This window comes from Tachypleus tridentatus, chromosome 7 (genome assembly GCF_004210375.1).
Source record: "Tachypleus tridentatus isolate NWPU-2018 chromosome 7, ASM421037v1, whole genome shotgun sequence".
Classification (NCBI taxonomy): Eukaryota; Metazoa; Arthropoda; class Merostomata; order Xiphosura; family Limulidae; genus Tachypleus; species Tachypleus tridentatus.
Window position 1 is genome coordinate 632,130 of NC_134831.1, and position 23,878 is coordinate 656,007.

Sequence of the window (23,878 nt, forward strand, 5' to 3'; positions counted from 1 at the left end):
CTTGCTTGTTTAAAGAGGCTCGGCATGGCCAGGTGGGTTAAGGCGTGCGACTCGTAATCTAAAGGTCGCGGGTTCGCATCCCCATCACACCAAACATGCTCGCCTTTTCAGCCGTGGGGGCGAATAGTGACGGTCAATCCCACTATTCGTTGGTAAAAAGTAGCCCAAGAGTTGGTGGTGGGTGGTGATGACTAGCTGCCTTCCTTCTAATCTTACACTGCTAAATTGTGGACGGCTAGCGCAGATAGCCCTCGAGCAGCTTTGCGCGAAATTCAAAAGCAAACAAAACAAACAAGATTGTTTAAAGAATTACAGACACAAAGTGATGATTTACCGAAAACGTCTCGTTTCAGCACTCAGTATTTTAATAATTAGAAAAATGAGAGGGTCTGCAAAGCTGTGGTTTGGTGCTTTATAGTAACTGTATTGTTCCAGTTATTAGAAAATTACGGGAAACAAAGTGCTGAAGATGTGGACTCACATCAAAGACTAAAACAGATTTGAAACAAACTAAGACGCTAGTTTCAAACAAAATCGGTTTTCATAAGTTTAACTTGGTTGACAGCGTGGAATTCTATCTAACTAAAGGCACATTCAGCACTACTGACAAGTGCTTGGTTTTAAAACTGTATATTTGTTTGTAATTAAGCAAAAAAACTACAGAATGGGCTCTGTATCGAAACTGATCGTGGCCTCGTAAGTCCGCAGACATACTGTTGTACCGCTGGGGACTAGAGAAGTGATACTGTGTATATAAAAAAGACATTTTAGATTGTTTCGGTTATTTACTTTTTTAATAGCTGTCTTTCCTCTATTCTATCAGTCCCAACTTAGGGACGGGTGGTTCAGAGAGTCTTTATGTAGTTTTACAAAAAAGTTTTCAAAAAATCACATTTTATTTCAACACCTGATGATTCTGTTTATGGAAATTAAGTGTATGAAGGCTATTGACGGCATCGTGTATATTGTTAGTATATGTGTGTGTGTGTATTTATTACATTCGTTATGTTAATATGTAAAAACAAACTTTGATTTTTAAAAAGTTAGTCTACATAGGAAATGTGATCCAAAAAATAATCGTCTCCCATACAAGAGAATAGATAAAAAAAATTATAGTGAGTAAACAAACTATCCGATATATTGTTTAAATGTGTGTGTGTGTGTTTTCTTATAGCAGAGCCACATCGGGCTATCTTCTGTGTCCACCGAGGGGAATCGAACCCTTGATTTTAGCGTTGTATATCCGTAGACTTACTGCTGTTCCAGCGGGGGACATATTATTTGGAAAACAAACATAGAAAATGATACTGGATAAATGAAAGGCACTGAACATTTTGCTGAATATATTGTTTAAAAAAACAGGCACGGGAAATGATAATGGATAAACAGAAGACTTCATTGTTCAGTAAAACAGAGACGGAAAATTATACTGACTTGGTGGAGAAACTAGAATTTATACAGAATGGACAATAATAATGTACTTTGTTTATCACGACAAAAACCAAATTGTAATTACAAACAGAAACATGCTTAAGTGTTAGGTAATCCTTGGTTTCTGTCTCTCAGGTCTAAAGGCCTGGAATAAAATTGTAAAACCTGCCTCCAGAACTCTTCTAGTACAGCGGTAAGTTTACGGATTTACAGCGCTAAAATCGGGGGTTCGATTCCCCTCGGTGGGCTAAGCAGATAGCCCGAAGTGGCTTTGCTCTAAGAAAACACACACACACAGAACTCTTTTATAACCCACAATGTTAGTGTTCATTTTTGCACCCTCGTGTCACTACTAAACTAGAAACTTAGTTTCTATTTATAACAGAATAACTTTGTAGCTCCTTACGCTGTCCAAAGACAGAGTATTCATTTGAAGCAGACGCTAATTATACTCTTGCTGCTTTCTAATGGTACAGTGTTATGTCTACGGATTCACACTGCAAGAAACTGGGTTTCGATACTCGTAGTGGGTAGAGCACAGATAGCCCATTTTGTAGCTTTGTGCTAAATGCCGAACAAAAATCTTTTGCTTAAATTAAGATTACGTTGTACATCCTTCAACTTCCAATATGACGAGAACAAGAAAAACAAAGAAATTGTTTGTACCGGAACAATTTAATCTTGTTCATAGTTTCCAAACAAATATTGTAAAGAATACACACACATGTTACTGTACTAAAGTTAGAATAAGGTAAGGTTATGTGACATTAATAAAAAGCCAACTGAAAATTACTCTGACACTAATGTGACGCTGAGACTTAATATATTTTTATAGGCTATTTTTATGTGTTTCTTTTTTATTTTAGACGTTTGTATTGTTTTTGGTTAGAGGGAGGTTTTAAAATCACTCGATCAGTGCGTCTCTTTTAATGGCTAAAACTTTTTGAAAAGTTAATAAAGGCTTGACGTTACACACCACTAATTAAACAAGAGTAAAGTAAAATGTTGACATTATTAAGTAAACAATTATGTTTTTCATTTTGTGTTACTTGGTATCTTAGTTCAATTTTATAAATATTCAGTTTGCGTTTCAACGAAGTACTAGAGAAACGGTAACGTTAGCAAGCACAGTGACTAGTATTATCTGTAAAGCTAAGATTATCTTTGCTTATACGTAACTTGTGAAATGAATCGTTCTTATTTTACATTGTCGAATGTATTAGTTGATATACAATATAAAACTTGTTCTGTTTGTTTGTTTTTTAATTCATTAAAATGCCGCTATATAATTAATAAACAACTTTAAAAGATTTTAAATCATATAAAACAAAGCAAAAAAGAGGTTTGAAATCAAAGTGCCCAATCTATTATAGTAAGTTTCGTTGATGTAAGTGCTAATTGAATATTATTTAGTTTCACGTCTAGCCTAGAATAACACTGAAGGAATCCCAACGTTGCGTTTTACTGATTATTTTTTTTTTGTAATCTTTTCTTGCTCAGAGTTTTCTCATACAACGTTTCGGGAAGAAAGAAAAGCGTTATGAGAAACGTACACGTCCTAAGAGCCGATGTAGAAAGTAAACACTTGTCACTACTCGGGGTAAAAGATTGGAAGCGAGCCAAGTCTTCATCAAAGTTCTCGCTACCAAACCCCGTACACTGGGAACGAGAATGGGACTAGCTTATCGAGTCTTTGAATGTAAAGAGCGAAATACTGTTTGGCGCGAAGACCGTGAGTTGTATATCGTTTGTGACAAACGTTTCTACTAAAATATCATCTTGTAAAAGAACTGCTCTCATACCTATCTAGAATATCCTGTGATTTCCTTCTCATCTTACGTTGAAGATCTTATTGCTGTGAACTCGACCGAGTCACATGGCTGGCTACTGATAAAAGTAAACATCTTGTCAAAACTGGTTCATTTCTTTCTCAATATTGTAGCCTGAAAACATATTACGTACCATTTTAGGTTCAACAACAACAAAAAAGGTAGGCTGGTTGAAAATCTTCAACTTTTATTTTTTCATTATAAAAAACAAACAAATTTGTTTTAAACTAAATAACGTCGATCAGTAATCGTGTCTGATTTACTGTCATTTGATTCGTAACAACTCTCAGCTGTACTGCTATCAGTTATAATATTAGTAGTTATAACACACGTGTTAGAGAAACCAGAAACCATGTCGTGAAATGGTAATACAGTCTATATCCATTGTCGATATTAACAGCTCTAAAATGTCAAGATGATAGTTTTAAAACTACCCTTCTTTAGAATTGTATTAAAATGTTTGTGTATAGCAGCTATTCTGGTTTTGTCGTGAATGTAAATGAAAATATGTCATTCGTTTTCCTATAAAAAACACACACTGCAATACATAACCAAAACACTAATAAAATCACCTATAAATATGAAATACAAACCACTGGGATATTATACTACAGGGTGTTCGGAAAGTCATTTTGCAGTTTTTAATCATATTTTTTCAGTCCATTTCAAGCCAGCAACTGGTAGCGGTGTTTAGAAACAAAATAAGAAAAATCCAGGCCTGTATTGATGCCAACGGGAGTCACTTTCAACATTGTTGATAATTGTCATTCATATTTACCTCCTGTATTCTATATTGAAACATGTCTGTTAATAAATATATAAGTGCACAGTGACTTTCCGATCACCCTGTATTTTATCTTCTCCTTCACCTGTTATATAATGTCATAACTCATATGTACTTTACAGTAAGAGGTATGAATTTACAGAATAATTAAACTGCCTTTCTATAATAATAAGATAACGTTTAATTAGAATAAAAATCTAATTTTAGAAGGAAGGTATATTGGATAAACTTTAACTAAGTGTATTTATCTTTGAACGTGTTAATATGATTAATTTATACCTGGAATGTATTATATCTTTGTACATTTGGGAAATATGTGTATTTAACTTATGTTACTTATGTTCAGTTTGTTTTTTGTTTTAAAATTATTTCCTGAAACTGGTAGAAAAAATTAATTAAATAGACAAAAATTAGAATAGTCTGATATTCCAATGTTTTGTCACATACATACATATATGTGTGCCTATCCGTTCCATCATTTAATCGTTAAGTGGTTTTGCTCTAAATGACCTGTTTTCATATAAAACTACAACAATGATGTCAACTGACGATTTTGAAACGAGACTTTAAAGAGACTATTAACATGGCACACATAACTAACTGATAATTCAACAAGCTCTATTGTTTTTCGAAAACCTAGAATGCTATGCTGGATATTGATATAATAGTTCATTTAATAACGTTTACAATTCGCATGTTTTGTCAGAGTTTGTGTGTGTGTGTATATATATACGCCACTTTGTCGGGCTACTCCAAAGTTCACCTTCAGGGGAGCATTTCTTTATAGAGGCACGGGTTTGAAATTATTTGACTTTTCAGAAATGACCGAGCGCGTCTTTAATGAAACTACTCGGTGCATACATGACTCCATGCCTGAAAGTGAGTACTGCTCGGTGCATACGTGACTCCATATCTGAAAGTGAGTATCGCTCGGTGCATACATGACTCCATGCCTGAAAGTGAGTACTGCTCTGTGCATACGTGACTCCATGTCTGAAAGTGAGTGCTGCTCGGTGCATACGTGACTCCATGTCTGAAAGTGAGTACTGCTCGGTGCATACGTGACTCCATGTCTGAAAGTGAGTGCTGCTCGGTGCATACGTGGCTCCATGTCTGAAAGTGAGTACACCTCCATCGCGTGACGATTTCTATCATCGACCTATTTGGTATTTCTGTCAAGCGTTCTCCGCTGATCGTGGGACTTGTTGTATACAATGTGAGCGTTATATTAAACAAACGCCGAAACTGTAGATTCGTCTGGAAAAGTTAATACTGCGCGTGTTTGTGTTTGTTAATAGGTAGACCTACACTAGAACAGTCTTGTATGAAAGGCGCATATTGTTAGCTAATAAAGTCTAATTTACTAGTTGGTTCAAGAGTACGGACCCCCAAAGAGCATCCTCTCCCCTATTCCTTCGAAGCCCCCACAACAGTGGATAAAGGGCACAGACCCCACGAGATGTTGTTGCGTCATTATTTCTCAGGATTTTTAGTGTCTGCACGAAGATCTATTTCAAAGGAATACTTTTTATTTATTTTACTATTGAAATGATTTTAACTCTGAAATTATCACTTAAACAATTAATATGAACCTTAATTATATAAAAATGATAGTAAGTTCCTCACAGTAGTGCAGGTTTTAATGGATTGTCTCAACTGATTACCTTGCTGCTTGGTACGATAGTAAGTCCCGTACAGTAGTGCAGGTTTTAATGGATTGTCTCAACTGATTACCTTGCTGCTTGGTACGATAGTAAGTCCCTTACAGTAGTGCAGGTTTAAATGGATTGTCTCAACTGATTACCTTACTGCTTGGTACGATAGTAATCCCTCACAGTAGCGCAGGTTTTAATGAATTGTCTCAACTGATTACCTTGCTGCTTGGTACGACAGTAAGTCCCTCACAGTAGTGCAGGTTTAAATGGATTGTCTCAACTGATTACCTTACTGCTTGGTACGATAGTAATCCCTCACAGTAGCGCAGGTTTTAATGGATTGTCTCAACTGATTACCTTGCTGCTTGGTACGACAGTAAGTCCCTCACAGTAGTGCAGGTTTAAATGGATTGTCTCAACTGATTACCTTACTGCTTGGTACGATAGTAATCCCTCACAGTAGCGCAGGTTTTAATGGATTATCTCAACTGATTACTTTGCTGCTTGGTACGACAGTAAGTCCCTCACAGTAGCGCAGGTTTTAATGGATTGTTTCAACTGATTACCTTACTGCTTGGTACGATAGTAATCCCTCACAGTAGCGCAGGTTTTAATGGATTGTCTCAACCGATTACATTGTTGTTTGGTACTTCCAGTGACCGATCTTGTTTCTTATCACACACCTTGACAGTCTAAAATATCGTTATGTTTGCTAAGTTATAAGCTGGAGTCGATCGAATTATTGTAGAATTGAATTTGGGCTGCATCAGAACTGGATTTGCTACACCCTGTAACATCGAAGTTACAGGTAAGACCGAGTACGTTGAAAACGTGTCACCACGTGTATCATTTAGTAGCAAAGAAAATGCGTCCATGTTTGCATGATTTATTATATATATCAATCTAGCAAGTTATATATATATATATATATATAAGTCCAGCAAGTAGCTCGTTGGTATAAATACTGTCTCATTCATGCTTTGATTGTCTTATACACAGATAACGTTAGATTCCCTAAAACAACACACCAAAGGTTTTCATTAATCACGAGATAAGGCAGCTAATCAGAAAACATCTTTTATTACGTGGTTAGGACTACATCGCCATAGTATTGTCTCTTGGCTCTGAAAGACGATCTCATGCAATAAATCGGGTGCTTTAAAAACCTTCAAACTTCTCATAACGTACGCTAGAAGAGCTGCTAGCTGTAGATGATTTTTATGGTAAGTTATGTGAACCAGGATTATCTTAGATTTTCTAGCGCCCTAACCACCCGGCCGTGCGTGTAGTTTCATAAGTGCTTTATTGTGCAGTTTCAACTTTGTGGTTACGATATGAAGAACAAATGTGTTTATGGATTGTAGACCACATTGTAATGTAACTGAATTAGTTAACATTTGTTTCTAACTCGACGTTTGTTACGAGGCTTAGTGAAGATTATATGCTTTGTTAAATCGAAGTTTTTGTTTCTTTATTTCAAATTTCGCGCAAAGCTACACGAGGGTTACCTGTGTTAGCCGCCCCTAATTTAGCAGTGTAAGACAAGAGGGAAGGCAGCTAGTCATCATCATCCACCGCCGACTTTTGGACTACCCTTTTACCAACGAATAGTGGGAATGACCGTCACATTATACCGCCCCCATGGCTGAAAGAGTGAGCATGTTTGGTGTGACTGGGATTCGAACCCGCGACCCTCATATTACGAGTCAAGCACAGGTGGTTAGAGCGCTTGGCTCGTAATCTGAAGGTCGCGGGTTCGAATCGTTGTCGCACCAAACATGCTTGCCCTTTCAGCCGTAATGGCGTTATAAGGTTACGTTCAATCCCACTATTCGTTGATAAAGGGGTAGCCCAAGATTTGGCGATGGATAGTTGCCTTCCCTCTAGTCTTACACTGCTAAATTAGAAACAGCTAGTGCATATAATCCTTGTGTAGCTTTGCGCGAAAGTAAAAAACAAACACGATAGTAAAGTGCCTCTCATTTCTACATTTAGCGACAGTAACTGAATTATTAGATATATATTCAATAAATTATGATGTATACAAAACAAATTACACCATCTTTGGAAAGTCGTAAGAAAGTATGTAATCGTATTTTGAATAGTAGCTGGTGAATTGACTCGTTTCGTATCTAGTCATTCATTTGTTCGTCTCTTTAACAAGTCTATTAAAACTTGAGTATGTTTTCCTGTGTATTAAACCTGTTCGGAATTAGTTAATTAAAAATCACATACTATACAACGAATATCTCTCTGTATTTGACTTCCCACATTTTTCAGATAAGTTTGAAAAAGAGGCGAAGAAGTATATGAATAATGTGCGTTGTTACAGTTCTGATAAAGTAAGTCACTCAGGTCTTAAAAAGTCATTTAAACCTAGAGGGGCCGAGTAATCCAATCTGAGAACTCTTTGTGGTGTTAGCCGTATGAACTTGGAAGAAATATCAAACTTCTGATAATGGACTCAGATGTCGGTTTATAGTGAAAAGTGAGGCTTTATCACGTAGTTGAAATATCTCTGACTTCATTTATTGTAATAAAATGTACTGACCTATTTGTAATAGAACACGTGAACATTGTCAACACTGTAAAATAGTTAGTGTATTTTAGAAGAAAAAAAATATGTATTTATACAGCAAATAGACGAGTCTACATGTCCCACCCATTGTTAAAATACGTTGTGGGACCAAAAACATTTTTGTAGAGATCTCTGTTATTACTTCTCGTAAACCATTTTAAAATGTGCAGCAGGAACAAATAAACACCTAATTAATGTAATCTTAAACAGTATTTTCATACTCTGATAATGTTGAAAAGCATATATTTAAATAGTTTGATAATTGCTAAAATCTAACGTTTTGTGTGTTTTCAGAAAGATGTTTTATAAACTTACAACTTCTGCCGGATAATTTAGTCTGTGTGTGTTTTTTAGAGATATGTTTTATAAACTTACAACCTCTGCCGGATAATTTAGTCTGTGTGTGTTTTTTAGAGATATGTGTTATAAATTTACAACCTCTGCTGGATAATTTAGTGCACATTTATAATGCATTGTAGTTTTGCACTTTGTTTGGTTCAGTGTTGATTCAAATGTTTGTGAATAATGTTTTTTATAGATACCGAATAATTCAGATCAGTCATATTGTTTGTTTCTTGTTGAGCAGGAAGTTACATACAGGGTGTCCGGAAAGTCACTGTGCAATTTTGTAATCATATTTTATTCAGTCTATTTCAAACCATCAACTGATAGCGGTATTTAGAAACAAAATAAGAAGGATCCAGGCCTGTATTGATGCCAACGAGGGTCACTTTCAACATTGTTTATAATTGTCATTCATATTTACTTCCTGTATTCTATATTGAAACATGTCTGTTAATAAAGATATAAGTGCACAGTGACTTTTCGAACACCCTGTATTAGGTTATTTGTACTATGTCAACCATGACTATAGAATTCTGGTTTTTAGCGTAATAAGTCTTTAGACTTACTGATGAGCCACTGTGGCGAAATCAATCAGATCAATACGTTTCAACTCTTTTCAGATAATTAATATTTATAGATATTTATGGATAATGTAGAAAATTATTGCCGCTAGGTGGATTTACCTCTAGAAGCGAATCTTTGTTGTAAAGCTACAATGTTTTTAATTCACTGTTACTGATTCTAGTACTTAGAGCAACAACCATGTTGAAACGATTCTTGTCATATTTTTTAAACGCAAAGATAAAAATCTGTTTGTGTTTCGTTTAAGCGCAAAGCTATACAGTGAACTATCGGCGCTCTGTCTATTATGAGGAATAAAACCCCGAATTTAAGCGTTGTAAGTTAACTTTATTAACCATTTAACTGTTTTCATTCCTTTAAATATGCACCACTGCTTTTATTCAACTTTTATAAACGTTGTGCCTTCAAAGACAAAAATACTACAATAAAAGAAATATTTCGCACGCGATGCACGAGTTTTCCCGTTAGTATGTTGTGTGTGTATGTATAAAGTTCTTCTTCGATATTTTCGTATTTAAAAATCTCTTGTAACTAGAAATTGCACTATCTCCAATTACAAATTTCCAATCTAGCTCAATAGCGATTCCGTTGCTTTGTTCATGTTCATTCCTGGAGCTAGCTCCAGTTGTTAACTATCTATGTAGTGATTCACATTTAAAATACTGTACTTGTAAGTATTTTGATCCAAGTTACAGTTTTTAAACAACATTTATTATTCTTTAAAATTGTTATTGTTACAGATGATGTAGATATGCTGTAATTTAAAACAAGGTGTCAAAATGTTTACCGTAAAATATCGTTTGTTTGTGGTTTAAGCACAAAGCTTAAAAATGGATTGTATTCTACCCACTACAGCTATCGAAACCTTGGGTTTCTAACGTTGTAAGCCCGCTGACATACCGCTGTGCCACTGAGAAGATTTTCATAACTAGCTCAGACAAACGCTGTTTAATAAAGTTTTAGTGCGTATATATTTATTGCTCTTGAGAGAAGAAAACAATCAAAAATCATTATTGTCCAAGAGTGACTTTATATAGTTCCTTCATAAGACTGGATGGGCCTTAAATCATTAAATTATTGTTAACTTGCTTTGAAGTAATTCTATATTGTTCCTCACTAAGATTGCTGTTAAAGCACTACCTGCCCTGTAAAGTTTATACTGGAATATTAACATTTAAACAATAATTTAGCCACTTAATGTGTATATTAGTTTGTTAATTTTTTTATATAATTTCTTAATTTTGTTTAAACAAGCAACATACGACTCGAGTCACTTAAACACTGTAATAGTTTGAAATTGTATCAGTATATGTGGCGACTTCTCGTGACTCAGCTGTTAGTTTGAAGGTTTATAAGACTGAAAATAGGGTATCGATACCCGTGGTTTGCACAGCACAGATTGTTCGGTGTGTATCTTTGTGCTTAAAACCAATCAATCAAAATGTTTTATCCACATTAGGTATAAAAAACACGGCCTTTATTCTCCAGATATAAATATATATATATTGTTATTTTAGCCAACGTTAATTAAAATAAAAACAATCATTATATATTTATCTGAAGTATATAGGTATTTTTTTCCTGAACTTTTATCAAAGTATGTAAATCCCTTCAGTATGCGCTACTTTAAAAACACGGGTTTCTGATTGACACATACACAGAATATTCTGATTACACGTGAGTAATGCATGCGCCCTCTTTTACAAAACTACTCCGAGAGGTTCATCGCAGTATATATATAACATTTGGAATGCAGATATATATATAACACTACACTCCTTAAACCCTTCTGTACTTTCCTTTATTACTTTTTTAATCGGTTTTATAACTTCAAAGGTTACCCTTCATTATGTGATTTTACAGATAATCTACAGCGAAAACGAAACCGTTAAAATATAACTTTTCAATTAATCATACGTAATCGGAAATGAATACGTTTCTCGAAATGTACAGACATAAAATACAATCGTTATATAAACAAATACAGTTGTATGTCATATTTAATTCTGGTGAATGCAAGTTAATTAAAATATTACCAGGGGTATTTAGAAGGTTAACACCAAAGATACTTTGATGGCTTCTACCATGGGTACTTGGATTGTCTACTACCAGATATCTTCCATCAGGGGTGATGTTTAGATTCATGCAACCAGATACACTTAAACGTGATTTTACCTACTAATATCACATAGATGGTTGAAAACAGTTAACATTTCAGTTCCATTAACCGTTTCTTTCCACTGGGGGAGGGAGGAACGCTATGCGTACTTTATTTATTATAAAATAAATTTTCGAGTATAGTTTAGAGAATAAGAATTCTACATATTCACAAAACAATGACAGTTTTGTGTCTCTATGTGTCTATGTATATACCCTGTAATGCTACTGTAATACAGTTATACCTCTGAACGGTCATATGGAACGTAGAGCTTCGTTTCTAGGGCTGCCATGGCTTTTTATAAGAAATAAGGGACGTTATAGGTTTTGTCGACAGATGTTTTCTCTTGTCTTCCACTTTTTAGCTAACTGAAAGTAAAGTGCGCTGTATTCTTATCTGTTTAATGTAACATTGGTTTCCTCATTTTGATAGGATAATAAGTAAATAAGTATCAGTTTTCCTGTTCGAGAAATGGCCCGTCTATCAATATTCTGTATGTCGAACATTTTCTCATTGTTAGTTCACAGTCTTTCGGACCGAGTGTTCAGCGTGTAAAGAGTGTGATGTGAGGAATTTAAAAAGACTTTTAAATCCCACTTTTCGATCAGACAAGAACAACCCAAGAACTGGTGTCAGGTACTGTTGAATAGCTGCCTTCCCTGTGTAGTTTATCTGCTCCAACTTACGGACAGTTAAGCACAGATAGCTCTGGTGTAGCTTCGTGCAAAATTCTGAGACAAAGAAAAAAATTTTGGTTTTCTTTTTTTTTACTTTCGTAAAGCAGTTATGTTGCGGTATGACTTGTCAGCATCAATGCATAACTAGTATCACTTTCACATCAGAATCGGTCAACATGAAGGCATGACTAGCATCACTTTCATGTTAGAGTTCCCCCTAACGGTATGTCTACGGATTTACAACGCTAAAAACCGGGTTTTGATACCCGTGATGGACAGATCACAGATAGTCCATTGTATAGCTTTGTGCGTAATTCCAAACAAATAAACAAAATGTCAGAATGGGTCAACATGAAGGCACGACAAGTGTTACTTCCATTCAGGGTCGGTTATACTCATCACAAAGTAACAACTGCAGGAAACACTAAATATACATTTCCTGTGGTGAACAAAGTACAGAAATTGATTTGTGAAAAACAGAGTATAGGCATGACTAGCATCACTTTCATGTTAGAGTTCCCCCCTAACGGTATGTCTACGGATTTACAACGCTAAAAACCGGGTTTTGATACCCGTGATGGACAGATCACAGATAGTCCATTGTATAGCTTTGTGCGTAATTCCAAACAAATAAACAAAATGTCAGAATGGGTCAACATGAAGGCACGACAAGTGTTACTTCCATTCAGGGTCGGTTATACTCATCACAAAGTAACAACTGCAGGAAACACTAAATATACATTTCCTGTGGTGAACAAAGTACAGAAATTGATTTGTGAAAAACAGAGTATAGGTCTGGTATTTTGTAACCACATGGAAATAAAAATTGTGATGGTATAAAGAAGAAGAGATTAAGTGAAATACACATTTCCTTTGGTATATTTTTTCTTCCGTTTATAATAACTAACATCAAGTTCCTTTTGCCAATATTTAAGTTAATTATTTCAAATATATAATTTTCCTACATTGTTAACTATTAATATTTTGTTATTAATGGAGCCTATTTAATGGAGTGAGACAAATTATTTTCTTTTCCAAGTTTCAACTCATGGCTCCCAAAGGAAAGTTTTGCTCTTCAACTCTGTAGAACACTTCTCTGTACTATTCCGTGGATGTTTGTTGGTTTTTTGTGTGTGTGCTTTTTTTTTTTTTTTGCTACGGACAAGATCGATATTACAGTATTTAAAAGTCAAATTATTCGAACGAGTGGAACTTCTGAGCACCAGTATATCCATGGTTCCGTGGGGGAAAGAGCAGCCAACGTCTTTTTCATAATTAATGCCCGACATAGTCAATTCCGTTTATCTGTTAATGTTTCGAGTAAATTACAGACAAGCGTATTTAATCATGTGTTTGGTCGTCACGGAAAGTCATGGCCTCCATGATGGAGATGCAGTGCGTGTTTGTTCGTAGCAACATGAAAGTATGGTTACAAGCTGATTGTTAAGTTTAAATATGCGTATTCTGCAGTATTTAAAATTGCTATGTTGGAAGATATAACCCTATAATGAGCATGAAAAAATAACATCTGTGTTACTATATTGAATGTTCAAGAATAATTTTCAAGTTGCTATGGTTACTCTGAATTATTTGAATTGAATGTTGATTATAATTCCAAAAGGGTTAATTTTCCCCAAAAATCTTCCAATAACAAAAATTTTAATTCAAGGTTTCTCGTTTAGTACCATACGTATTAAATGAGAATTTAAAAAAAATTCATTTGTTTTTACAGTAACAAACGGTGATTAAAATTATTGGGTTACAAGGTGGACGTAACGTTCTCTGTACGTACTTTCCTAAGTATTAAATTTCTGTATTTCCCAACTTGATTGCATATGTGTGTGTGTGTGTGAATTTGTCTTTTTGTTTTATAGCCTTCTGTTCTAATCAAACAACGCGCAAATCTGTTTTTAGAAATGTCTAAACATTGCTTCGCATTTCGCTGTATTTAACATTAAATAGCCGCAGGGCTGCCTAAGGAACAGTAATCAAGGTTTGTAGAACAGCTTGTATTCGAAAAACAGCAGAACTAGATATGAAGAACAGTTAAGGATTTGAAAAGGAAACACTAACATCAGTTAAGGATTTGAAAAGGAAATACTAACATCAGTTAAGGATTTGAAAAGGAAATACTAACATCAGTTAAGGATTTGAAAAGGAAGTACTAACATCAGTTAAGGATTTGGAAAGGAAATACTAACATCAGTTAAGGATTTGAAAAGGAAGTACTAACATCAGTTAAGGATTTACTAACATGAAAGGAAAAGGAAGTACTAACATCAGTTAAGGATTTGAAAAGGAAGTACTAACATTAGTTAAGGATTTGAAAAGGAAATACTAACATTAGTTAAGGATTTGAAAAGGAAGTACTAACATTAGTTAAGGATTTGAAAAGGAAGTACTAACATCAGTTAAGGATTTGGAAAGGAAATATTAACATCAGTTACGAATTTGGAAAGGAAGTACTAACATCAGTTAAGGATTTGGAAAGGAAGTACTAACATGAGTTAAGAATTTGAAAAGGAAGTACTAACATCAGTTAAGTTAAGGAAGATCAGTTAAGGATTTGGAAAGGAAGTTTGAAAAGGAAGTACTAACATCAGTTAAGGATTTGGAAAGGAAGTACTAACATTAGTTAAGGATTTGAAAAGGAAGTACTAACATCAGTTAAGGATTTGAAAAGGATGTACTAACATTAGTTAAGGATTTGAAAAGGAAGTACTAATATCAGTTAAGGATTTGAAAAGGAAGTACTAACATCAGTTAAGGATTTGAAAAGGAAGTACTACATTAGTTAAGGATTTGAAAAGGAAGTACTAACATTAGTTAAGGATTTGAAAAGGAAGTACTAACATCAGTTAAGGATTTGGAAAGGAAGTACTAACATCACTTAAGGATTTGAAAAGGAAGTACTAACATTAGTTAAGGATTTGAAAAGGAAGTACTAACATCAGTTAAGAATTTGGAAAGGAAGTACTAACATTAGTTAACTACTTTTAACTACGTCTCGAAATTAACAGTTGTTTCTATGAGAAAGATGGGCGATTAAATTGAAATCACAGTAACGTTATTTGATCACATATCTGTCTGTTATCGTGATGCGCCGTCACGAACTTTGAGCTTTTGGTCTGCTTAAGGCCGATGCTCACGTTCGATGTAGCACAGTCTGCGAAAGTTTATCATAAGAGTGTGTTGTACGTTTGACTTCGTCGATTCCTAAAGCTTGTTACATAGGAAATTATGATGTCGAGCAATAATGGACAATCGTAGCTGTTAGACTGGCCTGTATAGGTAATAGTTCCAGAGCATTATGGGAGGAAATCATTGTTGTAAAGTAAGGTGAAACGTTTTTATATTTGTTTTTGAAAGAGTTTTGAATCAAGTTTTTGAACTGTGTGAATTCGTTTTTCTGTTGTTTAATTTTCTGTGCATTTATTTCAGTAATTTACCTACTGGGACAAAAGGGTTAATGTAACGTGGTCTTTGAAAAGTGATTGTATCAGCTTCATTGCGCCGGATCTACGTTTTATGTAGATATGCTGAAGATTACATAGATAGATAGATAGGTAAGGTAGTTACAGTTTTCCGCGTGTCTTGTGTAAAAATCGACAACAGATAATTTAATATTTTACAGCCAAGAATGGGATAATGATAAATAATAGTATTGTATTAAAGATGATTTTTATTTGACGGCGTAGAATGGGAAAATATAGTTGATAATGTTAGATATTGTTAAACTAAAAATAATTAATATTTTACACTAAAGAATGGAAAACAATAATTGATTTTATTGGAATATTATTTTACGAAAGATAGAGACAGTTTACAACGAAGAATGGAAAAGAATAACTCATAATATCAGATATTGTTTTTACTAACATATGTGCTCCAGGGTGTTTAATTGTTTATTTATTCATTAATATCTCTCTACTTTTAGTGCATAATAATCAGAACTTGTAATTACACTGGATTAACTTTGAATAATGATATGTAAATGGTTCCATTAATTATATTTGAACTCTATGGGACGAATTCGAATCCATTTTCAAACAAACTGTGTATGATAAAAAGATTAGTCCTCTCTCTCTAACTGACTAAATAAATAATTAGATTCAATCTAACATTACAAAACTATATCCTTAATTGTACTCCCTCATAATTAAAGCGCATTATCTAATAAATACAACTGAACATATTTGATACCAGTTAGTGATTGTATTTATCTAGGCAGCTTGAATGGAAATCTACACGTGTAATATTACTGGCCCATTAAGGAGAACAAAGCTAGTTCCGTAAACGCTTTAGTTCATTCGAAATGTCATTGTTTTACGGCAGTTAATGCTGGGACATAGAAAACTGTTCTGTTCTGATATTCCAGTTGCTTATTTATCTAGATTTTTCCACATATAGTGTAAGGGAAAAACGAATTTGTGTGTCTGTGTCTGATGGTTGTTGTGAAATGTGACACGTGCTAGAAAAATTATAGAATCCTTTCTGGTTACAGCTTTGTGGTTTAATCGATAGAGTTACGTGAAAGTATAATATGCAAGAGATAGAAATGGCTGTTAAAATTAAAAGCGTACATTAGATGGCGTTTTCTTTCGTATCTTTGGTTTGTCGTTAATGGATACAAGTTCAGCCACTACGAATTAAACATTACTCCAAATCTCGATTCGTGAAGGAAAAAAAGAGTGTAGCTACATGGTCAAGTCACGTGTGAAGACGTGTTTCCAATCCAGGGCTCAAAATGTTATTAAAAAACAAGAGAAAGGCGAAAAATGGAAAGGAAAAGACAACTTAAGACAGATGACATTTTGATCTTTATGATGTATTCGTCTGATGAGAAAGTTAATTAGATCCTGGTTTTGGTCAAAACGTGATCAGTGACCTGATGTATATATCATTGGATCAGTAAATCTGGCTCTGGAGAGTTATTATAGGATGTAATCTTTACAAACAGGTGGAAGTAGGAAATGTTAATGATCTCATTGTCATCTAGTATGACTTCCTCTTTAATAACATACCCGAAGTCGCCAAATATATCTGATATGACTTCTTTATTAATATACCTGAAGTCGTCAATATATATCCTTTATGACTTCCTTTTTATTAACATATCCGAATTCGTCAAATATATCCGGTATGATTTCATCTTTATTAACATATCCGAAGTTGTCAGATATATCCGGTATGATTTCATCTTTATTAACATATCCGAAGTTGTCAGATATATCCGGTATGATTTCATCTTTATTAACATATCCGAATTCATCGAATATATCTGATATGGCTTTTTTATTAACATATCTGAACTCGTTAAATATATTCGTTGTGACTTCTTTAATAACATACCTGAAGTTGTCAAATATATCCGTTATGACTTCCTCTCTATTAACATGCCTGAACTCGTGAAATATATTTGATTTGACTTTTCTGTTAACATACCTGAACTTGTTAAATATAATTACCAATAGGTAACATGAGATTACATAAATTAAATAAAGATTATTCTCGTTAGTAAATAACCATTTGTAAGTAACTCATTAAAGTTGAATAGTCATCAATCACATAATTTACTTGTTGCTAAGCGACATACTTTAATCTTATATAAAATTAATGGTCAGTCACTTATCATGACAGTATTTACTCGTTTCTACGTGACTTATTATAGTCTCACACGAGCTGAACAGTTATTAATCATGCCACTGTTGTTGGTTATTAACAAACACACATGACTCAATAAATGACTTTGAAGCTCGCAAAAAATGTCTTTTAAGGCGGGAAAAGCCCGTAAGCCTTCTTGATAATGATGTTAGTAATTATTCGCCTCTAAGTGACGTATTAAACTGAAATAGACTCTAACATGACAGCTTTTTTTCAGTAATCCACTATAGGAGTCTTGTACGCGTTGAGTTGTCGTTCATCACGGCGATAATTGTTCATTTCTAAGGGGCACACTCTATAGTTTGTTCATTCAATATCAACAATAATTAATGTTTGTTTATTTCTACATAACACACTGTAACACAGTATAAGTTAAAGCCACGTTTCCATATGTTATTTTTTCGATTTTATACACAAATACTCTAGTAGCATTAAAACAACAACAACAACAACTGTGTTTTAGAGACGTGCTTTTTGTTTTGCTTGTGTAACAACATGTGTGTGTATGTATACATTGGATTTTTTATCTTTCAAACAAGGAATTTTAGGCCAGTTTTCTTATGTTCATAACAGTATGCCTAAGTAAAGCTATATATATTGAAGTGTAAACATTATTATGAAATTCAGTTTACGACTTCTTATCTAGTACTGATAAATTAAATACTGCAAAGTATAATATTTCCATGTTTTCATGAAGCATCTAGACTCTCAACTAAACCTTTTTTTTTTTTTAACTTGACAATCGTCTACCGTCGTTGACAAAAGTTTGTTTCAGGTTTTCATGCCAAGCTTGACAGGGGCTTATATACCTTAGCCCTCCCTAATTTCTAGCTAATAGACTAGAAGGAAGCCAGCTAGTGAACAGCATCTACCACCAACTCTTTGCCACACATGTCTGACCGATGAGTGGAATTTGACCGCCACTTTTATAACGCATTCACGGCTCAAAAGTGCAAAGCTTATTTTTACAGAGTCGGGTTGCCCATCATGATGTTTTGTATTCACAGTTCGGCTGCACTGAAGATTAGGAATATCTCGTTTTCTTGTAGAGGCGACTCAGGTTCGATACGTACCAGTACAGTTACCAACACAATCTTACATTATCTGCTAGTTCTTTCAATGAAATTCCCAAACCATTTGTAGATTTTTATGGATGTCGTATATTTCAACGTATAGAGTTAATATATATTGAACAACTATAATACGCAGTAAGTTTAACTTGGACTGTGTTCTGTATAATTTAAAATGGGTTAGATTTGACACTGTGACATGTACGGTGTAACACATCAATGTATTTTGAAGTTTACGGTAACGCCAATTATCAAATTGTATTATCATAAATATATCTCATATACATAAATATATATTGTTGTTGTTGTGAATTAAGCACAAACCTACACAATGGGCTATCTGTGCTCTGCCTACCACGGGTATCGAAACCCAGATTTTAGCGTTGTAAGTTCGCAGACACTGGGGGGCATAAATATATGTATATAGCATGTTTTGGCTATAGTGAATGTTTGTACAATTTTTAATATAAAAGAGAAACGAAAAGTCAAGACAAATATGATGACAATTTGTTTCATTATTGTCGTTTGTTTCTAAATGATATGTGTTCGACTGCAGAGCTGTTTGCTCGAGAGTAATCGCTGCTAACCCTTGTAAGGTTAGTGCATGCTTACAAGAACCAACTTACAAAATACCGTCTTATGTATTTGTACTCAGCATCGGGTTGTAGTTAATATAGCTAGTCACAGGAAAATTGATATTTGGAAAATATGCCGAACGCTTCCATCTTAGTCTTCAAAGAAAAACAAACAAAAATATGTTCTTCTTTCTTAAAGTAGCTGCTACTACATATAACATGACTGCCATGTTAGCCTAAATAATTGTATTCAGCATATTCAGATAGCAAGTGGTACGTGTGTAATCCTTGTATACAGCTTTCAAATATGTTATAACTGTTATCGATGCTATGGACACAAGACACTAACACCCTTACGTATCAAACATTGGGCATTAACATACAGTGAAAATATGACACTAATACACTTACATATACAGTAAACACAGGACACTAACGTACGGTGAACATGGGAGACTAATAATTTTATAAGCACACTGAGAATAGGACACTAACACTCTTACACATATAGTGGACATAGGACAATAGCTGTTACAGCAACAGTGGACATTGGTCACTAACACTATTTTGGACATGTTTGGTATGTAATATTAAATTTACTACAAAAGAGTAAACATATAACATGTGTTAATATTTATTTTTATAATATTCAGAACTTTCAGTCCCATAGTGAGTTCTCACTTGATTTGTTTAGGGAACAGACAAGTTTGTTAGCTAGTTATCGAGTTAATGAATGGTTGCAGTATCAGAGGAAAAAAAAAAAGAATTATTTAGTATCGAGTTAATGAATGATTGAAGTATTAGTAGAAAAAAAAAAGAATTATTTAGTATCTCTGCTGATATGTAGCTGGTTAGGTTAGCATATTTTGAAGAAATGTTTTTATGTTGTCGTTTTAAATACTAAATCTGTATTGATAGTTGAATATTTTATCTAACTTGCTTCTACACTGGTAGATCATAAAAAACAACATCAATATTTATTGGTTTCAACACTCCACCAAATGAAAGTTGTGTGCATGCACGTTAAATCTATTTTTGGACACCATTTGGTTTAAAGTTGTTACGTCAAAAAGTCATAATTTAAACTCTTATTGATGTGTTGAAACTTTCTCGCTTTCTATCAGTACAGTATACACGCATACATTTCTAACCTTTGACATTAATATTTAGATTGTATTTCCTTTCTGTTTTTCACTTCTTCAACTTTATCGCTTCTTAAAGATATAGAAATGTCCTACGTATTACAACGCAAGCCCAAAATGTGAATGATAAAAAGGAATACACACGTAATTACCATTAATTAATCTGTAACACCTGTTCATTTGGTTAAAATACAACACACGTTATTACCATTAATTAATCTGTAGCACCTGTTTATTTGCTTAAAATACAACACACTTAATTACTATTAATTAATCTGGCACCTTTTCACTTGGCTAAAGTACAACAGTTCGTTTTTTTTTCAGTAATTACCGTTTATCTATACTCTGTCTGTTGAAGTTTAGAAATAAAATTCCGTAAACTTACTGCTAAGCCACCAGGGAGCGTTAGGAGAACTGAGTTTCTTATACATAAATTATTAAGTTGAAAAGTGAAACATTTCAGCAAATTTTATATGAGAATGAACAACATCATTTTAAATACTTTTGAGTTATCAAAGTGCAAATTTCTTGTAATTCAGCAGTAAACCTGTAAGCTTATAATTCTAAAGATTAGGTTTCAATGTTCGCAGTGGGCAGTTTGTAGCTTTGAGATTAACAACAACAAAATATAAAAGAAACATTTCAGCAAAATTTACAATAGTTTGTGTAGAAACAAAACGTTTGATTTTTACTAGCATTTTTTAACAGAAAGGTACGAAATTTCAGTAAATTTAGCATAAAATATGAGAAATGCGAAAACGTCTCTGTTATAGAAACGACTTTACAATCTCACAAGTATCTAACGGTCAATGACATGCTTTCTGACTTATTAACAAATGTTAAATTTGATTGAGATAAATGTGGCCCAAGACTTGATGGCGGCTACTGTTCTATAATCTACCTTCCCTCTTGTCAGTTAGTTCAAAATTAATGATGGTTCTGTTCAGGTAGACCATATTTAGCTTTACAAGAAAATTCTAACACGTTTTGTACATGGTATATAGTATAGATCGTTAAACATCAGCAGCATAGGCCGTTTCGATGTTCTGGCACAAGTTGACAAAGAACAAACATCAGGCTAATTTTAATAATATTATCACCAAACACCAGTTGCAAAAACATCGTGGATAGAATAAAATAAACTGATGTTTGAAAAGTATTTTAAACAGAGTAAAAATGATAGATTTTACTATTAATGGAATGCTCATGCTTGTTTCTAGTAGAGTGAGACGACGTTTCGGCTTTTATACTGAAACAGAAAAAGATCTGCAGAAACCGAAACGTCATCTCATTTTACGAACAGGTAGGAGCAGTCCAATAAACTCTGATGTGGAATAAGATCTGTTAAAACCGAAACGTCGTCCCACTCTATAAACACGTAGGAGCAGTCCATTAAACTCTGAGGTAGAAGAAGAAATATACAACACCGTCCCACTCTACTAGAAGTGGACTCAGCAGACAGCCCGATGTGGCTTTGCTATAAGAAAGAAACATGCACCATCTACTAGAAACGGGCAGTAACAGCCCATTAAACCCTAATAAAAATTGGTAATAGAATTTGGACATTTAAAGAAAAATGTTACATCCTTACACACGTTATACCTAAACTGTAATTATACGTCAAAGGAAACAATGAGCTAAAGTATGTAGTGATTTCAGCCAACATGTTCAATTTATTCAACATACATATGACAGCTTAAGTGTCTGCGGTTTGAAATTGAATTGAGATCCATTATTGTGGGAACCAGTAGGTTTATAAAGTAACAGGTTTAGTTTCTCTCAAAGTTAAACACGAAACGAGAAAATAAACGCTTTACAAACCTACTTGACGTAGGCCTCTGTGAAGCATTAATATACTGTAGTGTATTATAGTTCCAGTTAGTGAAAACATTCGTTGTCAAACGTTTAGGCTACAGTACTGCTAAATGCCAAAGTTTTCCAGGTATCTCGACTGGCAGATTTTAACTTGTTCTTTGTTCTCTATTTAATAAAAATTTTTTGAACATTGTGCCCTATAGATTCATGTTTTTTTAACTTTATTTCTTCCAAAACAAACTTAATAGTTTTATTCTAATTCTCCTACTGTTTCAATGTTCGCACGAAGTTTAATAAGTCTAAGATATTCAGCGGTTTCTGAAAAGATAAAAAGTATGAAAAAATGGACATCAAAATTCTGATTTACAAAGTAGTTAGTACTTATCAGTAAATATTTACTCTTTCTATGGTTAATTTCCATATATTTATATAACTGTCCTTAGAATTTGTCTTAATTAATAACGTGCCATTCTTATTCTGCTAATAGTAGTTTAATTGAGATACGCTAGGTGTCCTTCTCTGTCCTACAGTATTCTTAACTTCTTAAGTTCAGCAAAAATTAATTTTTTTTTTTTATATTTATATTACTCCTGGTGTAATAAATATAACAGCAAAAGAATTATATTGTACATCCAGAAAACATGCAGGTCCGTTTTATGGACTCGAAATTACTAAAAATGTGGGTTTTGTACATTTGTACTGGTACATTATGAATCTTTGGAAGCAAGAAGGTGTGTTTCACAATAAGAAATGGAATGCAAAAAGTATGAGGTTATCAAATGTGTTTCGTAACAACAGATGGACCATACGTAATTAGTAAATGTACCACAACAATAGGGCCCGGCATGGCCAGGGGATTAAGACACTCGACTCGTAATCCGAGGATCGCGGGTTCGAATACCGGTCACACCAAACATGCTTGCCGTTTCAGCCGTGAGAACGTTACAATGTGATGGTCAGTCCAACTATTCTTGGTAAAAGAGTACCCCAAGAATTGTCGGTGGATGGTGATAACTAGCTGCCTTTCCTCTGGTCTTACACTGCAAAATTAGGGACGGGTAGCGCAGATAGCCCTTATTTAGCTTTGCGCAAACCTCAAAACAAAACAAACCAAACCACAACAATAAATAAGTCGTAGGACAGGAAATTTATTTCACAACAATAAATAAATCGTGGGTAGTCAGCAGATGTGTTTCACAACAATAGATTAGTCGTGTGTAGTCAGACGATATGTTTCTAACAATATATGGGTCATAGGTAATCAGTAGGTGTGTTTCATAACAATAGATGGGTCATAGATAGCAAGCAGATGTGTTTCTTAATGATAGATGGATCATACGTAGTTAGTAGATGTTTCACAACAATAGGTAAATCGTGAGGCAGCAGATGTGTTTCACAACAATAAATAAATCGTAAGTAGTCAGACGATGTGTTTCACAATACTTTTCTTTATATCCGAGGTTTAACGGTTAATATAAATGATAAAATGAACTCTTCAATTCCACTCAAACTGTGTGACAACAACTTCGTGAAATCAACTCATTCGGTTATTTATTATAAAAAATCCTTTTAA

General features: G+C 34.1%; 1 protein-coding gene across 4 annotated transcripts in view; it reads left to right on the plus strand.

Moving 5' to 3' along the window:
* The window catches only part of LOC143254955 (uncharacterized), a 140,154-nt gene that overhangs the window by 31,333 nt on the left and 84,943 nt on the right, over nt 1-23,878 (plus strand). For 3 of the 4 annotated variants that reach the window (XM_076509879.1, XM_076509878.1, XM_076509882.1), the window contains exon 2: nt 2,932-3,421. The gene's annotated coding sequence lies outside the window, so the exon portion shown is untranslated. Of the gene's footprint in view, nt 1-2,931; nt 3,422-15,219; nt 15,374-23,878 lie in introns of those variants that run through there. The other variant, XM_076509881.1, reaches the window with a different exon arrangement.